Consider the following 4,756-nt stretch of genomic DNA (forward strand, 5'->3'; position numbering starts at 1 on the left):
AGACGGTGTTTGCTACACTTGATGGGCTCTATCAGCCTAAGATGATGCCATTCGGGCTACGCAATGATCCCGCCACATTCTAACGAATGATGGACGCCCTCCATCACGGCTTAAAGTGGTCAATCTGCTTGTGTTACCTCGATATTGTGATTGTCCTTTCGCCGACTTTTGACACGCACCTCGAACGTCTTTCGACAGTTCATGCAGTGTTCCGCAAGGCGAGACTTTAGCTAAATTCGACGAAATGTCACTTCGGCCGCCGGCAACTTACTGTGCTCGGACACCTCGTCGACTCTTCCGATGTTCATCCCGATCCGGAGAAAGTTCGCGCGGTCAAGGATTTTCCTGACGGACCTGCGAACTTCACTCTCTTCGTGCATGTTTGTGCTGCAAGATGACACATTGTACGTTTACAACATGCACCCTAATGGCCCTGAACTGCTGCTGGTCGTTCCCAAACATATGCATGAGACTGTGCTGGCACAGTTGCATGATGTCCCAACCGCTGGCCATCTGGGAGTCTCAAAGACATATGACCATGTTCGACGTCGTTTCTTCTGGCCCGGTATTTACCGTTCCGTCTGGCGTCACGTCGCCTCCTGTAAATCTTATCTGCACCGCATAAAACCAGCAGCCCTACCAGCTGGCCGTCTTCAGCCCATTGATATGCCATCTTCACCATTCCTTCGAGTTGGTTTTGATCTTCCTGGCCCTTTTCGGCTATCGCTTAGTGGGAACAAGTGGATAGCAGTTGCTACGGACTGCACCACCCGGTACGCGGTCACGCAGGTTCTCCCAACCAGTTGTACAACCGACGTCGCTAACTTCCTTCTCGAAGCAGTGATACTTCACCACGGCGCTCCCCCTCAACTCCTTACCGACCGGGGCTGCTACTTTCTCTCACAGGCTGTCTAGGACATCTTGCACACCTTCGCTACAAAGCACAACTTTACAACGGCGTATCACCTTCGGACCAACGGCCTCACACTCACAAAGCGGCAAACTAGGACTATCATAGGAATGCTCGCTATGTACGTCTCCACCACCCACTATCACTGGGTTGTCGCTCTGTCGTTCGTCACATTCGTCTACGATGCGTCCCGCCATCATTCTGCTGGTTTCTCGCCATTTTTTCTGTTGTATGGACGAGACCCTTCACTAACGTTTAACACGATCCTCGCAGCCGTTCTCCATACAACGCCCAAATATTCCCGAGATGCCATATTTAGAGCGACCGAGGCACGTGAGATTACACGCCTGTGTCTGACCACTTCCCAAGAAAAGCAACGACGCATATATGACGCTCGTCACTGCGATGCCCACTTTAACCCTGGTGACATCGTGCTTCTTTGGGAACCAGCCCGGCGAGTTGGTCTTTGTGAGAAGTTGATTTCACCCTACTCAGGCCCAAACCATGTCATGTGTCAAGTGACAGACATCATCTACGAGTTACAACGTCTCGATACCGCCACACCACGATCCTCCTCTGATATCGTTCATGTCGCTTGACTGAAGCGACATCACTCAAACCTACCAAGCGCCGGGACAGCGCCGCCGCAGGTAATGCTACGAGGCACTGCAGGAGCGAACGACGATGAAAGGACGGATGAAGGGACGACGATCGCCGATCGTAGTGCGCTCCACCTTCTATGCCTGTCTTCTGCCTGTTGTATATATCGTGCAAATATATTCTCTAGCGTCCTTTTTCCCCGTACCTAATATATATATATATATATATATATATATACCAGCGCTCCATCTGCACCACCAACAGCAAACCTTGCAGTTGTAAGATGTGTTGAAGCGATAGAGCGAGCAATTGCATAGGCTCCGGAATGCAGGGCACAGGGGAGAATCGTCGTACAACTTCCTTGCGAACAAACTGCTTTCTTTGCTGCAGTAATTAACTGTGGTCCCATAAATCATCGCTAACGGTAAGAGCTGAGATGCTTGTCGCGTCGAAGTTAATGTGCCGCGTCGAAATGCGCCGTTTCTTCACCTCGTTGTAACTTTGACGGAGTCGAATCGCGCTGACGAGTGTTTGACGGTATTTTGCATCGGGCCTAGAAGTCGCCGTCCTCGATTGCTTTCGTTATTTGCCTGGTTTTGTCAGCTTCAGACATGGAGGCCTTGATGCGGCGGCAGAGGTCTACGATATCTTCAATGTAGGCTGTAAGTTTTCGCCCAATTGCTGGGCGCGGCCAAGCAAGCGCTGTTCTGCGCATAGCTTGCGCAGTGTGCTTCGGCCGAATACGTCCGCGAAGCTCGTCTAATACGACAAGCTTGCAGCGACAGCTTCGTGGTTATGAAACCATAGATGGGTGACACTTGCTCAAGTAAATGATGAGGTTGTTTAGCGGTGTCATCCCATTTGTTTTGTGCACTCACTCGTTCGTAGGACAGCCAGTTATCCATGTTGGTGTCTTTGGTGCTGATGAATATATAGGGCGTCGCTGTCTTGGAAGTCCGGAACACATCACAGCCGGCGTTGAAGTAACATCTAGAGGTACAACGCCGTCAGACATAGCCGAGAGTGCAGGTAGAGTTCGGGTGTCGAGTTCGCATACGGAGTTCCAGGGTGAAGAGTGAAACCAGAGCTGTCACCAAATGCAAGCACATGTTTAAGTCTACCCATGATTTATCACAATGATCAAGAGGGACGAAAGCCGTCTGATCAACAGCCAAGCAGAGCCAGCGCGAGCACCAAAAACACTCTTTTTTTACGTGTTTGGCCGGCGTTCGTATTTGTCACCACAAAAGATTATGCTTAGAAATCTCAGTTTTCATTATTTTGTAATGGCATCGATTGGCCATTGGCAATAGCGTTAGTAAAAGAAAAAATTAAGGCCAAATTTCAATTTTTTTTTCGCACTCAAACGCCAGCGCCAGCAAATCTGTATAACGTCATGAATTTCCATTTTTCGTTATATTTCGTTATCGTCAAGTTCGGCAAAAGTTCGCGAAAATCGCCCAGTCTAATGTATACATCATTTAATGAATAAAGGGAAAATGAGACATCCACCCGCTCGTAGCAATTGCTACAAAGGAAACCCATACGCGTTCCTCGAAAGAAAAGCCTCATAGTTGAAGAAAAATTCGTCCTGGTCCGGGACTCGAACCCGGGACCACCGCCTTCCCGGGGCAGCCGCTCTACCATCTGAGCTAACCAGGCGGCTAGCAGATGGCAGAACGAAGTCGAATTTGTCGACAACACGAAGCAAAGGCAAGAGTTTGACGTAGTATGTCTCCGGACTCCAATAAAGGCAAGAGTTTTACTACGTCAAACTCTTGCCTTTGCTTCGTGTTGTCGACAAATTCGACTTCGTTCTGCCATCTGCTAGCCGCCTGGTTAGCTCAGATGGTAGAGCGGCTGCCCCGGAAAGGTGGTGGTCCCGGGTTCGAGTCCCGGACCAGGACGAATTTTTCTTCAACTTGAGGCTTTTCTTTCGAGGAACCCGTATGGGTTTCCTTTGTAGCAATTGCTACGAGCGGGTGGATGTCTCATTTTCCCTTTATTCATTACTTCTCTCCACCTTGCGGGTTTCCGCAGAACTACTACGTTATACATCATTTAGAATTAAATTTTGCCAATTTCTTAACGACAGGAGATAACCTAGGCCTAAGTAGACACTGTCAAGATCTATGACGTCATGGCATGCTAATGCGTGAACTTCTTGGCGGCGTCGCCGTCCCTCTATTTTCTTTCTTTTTGTATTGTGGGCTTTCTGGCTCACCGAGCCTCTTCTCTTTACCTTAGTGGCATTTTTGGTATTGTAGGAAGGCAGTTTACTAATACAGGCAAAATCTTTTTGTTGTTGTTGTTTAGTGTCTGTTTAATGTTTCATTGAAAGCAACCTTGCTTTGCCAACCCCTTCGGGGTTTTGAGGCCTGGCTGCTGCTTGGTCGGTCATTCGCTTTCTCGCTGGATGTTCAGGATTATAGAGCACGGAATGTTCACCTGTTAAATAGTCGGAGTCATGGTACTTGGGCTCCGCCTAATCATTCCAACAATAAATCACAAGATAAAACGTACTTCTATTAGCGAAATGCGAGAACACCCGTCTACTTAGATTTAGGTGCACGTTAAGGAACCCCAGGTGGTCGAAATCTCCGGAGTCCTCCACTACAGCTCGCCTCATAATCAGAAAATGGTTTTGGCACGCAAAACCCCATAATTTTAATACGTAATTCTATTTTATTCCTTTATTTATGCAATCCTGCAAATGCAAATCACTGCCCAAGCAGGAGGGACGAAATAAATGGCTATTTATTTTAAAAAAGCTAATTTAAAACCAATGCGAGAAAAAATTCACTGGCCACTATGGTACTCACAATGCGAAATTTGAGCGCACCTGTAGCGTGTCTTCATACCGTGGCATACTGGCTGGTGCGTGCAATCTGTTTGTGAGGCAGGTTGTAAACGGTGCGAAGAGTGGCACGACTGCCTCGTTAACCGGAAGAGCGCGAGAGGAAGCGCATAGGTGACGCGTTGGCGCGATTTCCAGCAGCCACCGCAAACTCCGTTCAGGCAGCGCTGTTTCCATAGGCGAGGCAACCTAAAGTTTGCCCGCGCGGCACCAGCGCCGAATGTTCCCCTAGCGGACCGATGGAAGTTCCGAGGGTCGTCGCTGCGCTTGCACGCGCCCGTGTTTTGTACGGCGGGAGCGCTCGTGCGCGTGGTTTTTGCGATGCCGAATGCGACCTCATCAGCCAGGAAAGGTGGCACGCAATACTGATGTGTTGTTGATTGCCACAG

The 4,756-nt window shown here is 49.1% G+C and overlaps 1 non-coding gene across 1 annotated transcript; it reads right to left on the bottom strand.

Annotated features, from left to right (window-relative positions):
- Positions 1 to 3,097: 3,097 nt before the first annotated feature.
- Positions 3,098 to 3,172, bottom strand: TRNAP-GGG (transfer RNA proline (anticodon GGG)). Its single transcript has one exon. It is a non-coding gene; the product is annotated as a tRNA-Pro (tRNA).
- Positions 3,173 to 4,756: the final 1,584 nt, after the last annotated feature.

Source organism: Dermacentor variabilis, chromosome 3 (genome assembly GCF_050947875.1).
Source record: "Dermacentor variabilis isolate Ectoservices chromosome 3, ASM5094787v1, whole genome shotgun sequence".
Classification (NCBI taxonomy): Eukaryota; Metazoa; Arthropoda; class Arachnida; order Ixodida; family Ixodidae; genus Dermacentor; species Dermacentor variabilis.